Below are 1,394 nucleotides of genomic sequence, written 5' to 3'. Positions count from 1 at the left end.
CAATCTATTGCCTTCCATTGTGAGCAAATGATATGCCCCCTTTCTTGCTTCCGACTCGATTTGATAAGGTGTTAGGGCACAGAAATTTGACACTGTGGATACATTATCTTGGCATATTTCTGGATCAGTTATCCTTAGAATGTATTCCAGATTCTGTCAGGATCAAGGATCCTCAGCAATTGGTATTACTAACGATTGTTTCTCATGTGTAGGTTAATATTTGATAGGTATAACGGCTATAAGACATGGTCTACCTAATATTTCGCTACAAGGCACCTTCAGCACATGGTCAAATGGCTCTAACACGTTTAGTGTGGATAATGGCGGGTTTATAGGACTTCTTGTTGACTCACAAATAGCTGAGTACTGAGGATATGTTATCCTTGAAGACGTGTCTTGATCAATTATCCTTCTGAAGAGTTTCAGAGCTATGTATAACGGCTGTATGACCAAGTCTGCCTAAACTTTTGCTACAAGACTCCTTTATGCACGTGGTCAAAGTTATGGGAGCAGCTAGTGGAGTAGTTCCTTAAAAATAGGACTTATAGTTATTATTTCTTTTCTTTATATAATGAGATTATGATCGATTAGGATATTATTCACACATGTACCATCACACACACTCTAGAGCAGAAACAATTACTCTCTTTACTCACTAGCTTATTATTGTAATCTCGATTATATACTCCACAACGATTGTAATACCTTTTACCATTAATAAACTTGACGGTGATAGTTTTCACCGTCCGAGGGTTTTTTGTGCCGGAGATCACGATAATCACATACTTATCGACCAAAGGTTACCTTGTTGATCCTTGACCGAAAGGACTTAATCAACGATTACTTAGTTAATCCTTGATTGAAGAGATTCGACCAAAGATTACCTTGATAAGTTTTGACCGAAGTAAGACTATCTTGGTTAAGGGCTTTTTCCCTCGTGATCAAACTTTTGTGTTAACCAATATTACGATTGCACACTTGTCATTATCAAGTTAGCACCTTACCTCACTTAACAGATTTGGATACTTGATCCTTAGTAGTTTTTTGTCCAAAACATAAGGTCCTTCCCATTTGGGTGCTAACTTTCCATCAGCCGGATTGGTAGTATTTTGGAAGGCTTTCCTCAAGACCTAGATCTCCTTCTTGAAATCTTATGATTCTTATATTCTTGTTGTATGCCCCAGCTACCCTTTATTGATAAGCTGCCATTCTGATCTTGGCCAGGTCTCTGAGTTCTTCAACAGTATCCAAGTCTTCAAGAAGGATTTCTTCGTTGGCTTCAGGATCACGGATGCTCGTTCTTGCTGTAGGAACCACCATCTCTGTTGGGATTACCGCTTCTAACCCAAATACCAATGAAAAGGGTGTTTGGCCTGTTGCATTCTTGGGTGTTG

The sequence above is a fragment of the Bidens hawaiensis genome, unplaced genomic scaffold (genome assembly GCF_021521415.1).
Source record: "Bidens hawaiensis isolate Kalapana, Puna unplaced genomic scaffold, B.hawaiensis_p1.1 tig00027565_1, whole genome shotgun sequence".
Classification (NCBI taxonomy): domain Eukaryota; kingdom Viridiplantae; phylum Streptophyta; class Magnoliopsida; order Asterales; family Asteraceae; genus Bidens; species Bidens hawaiensis.
This window is presented reverse-complemented; position numbering follows the sequence as displayed.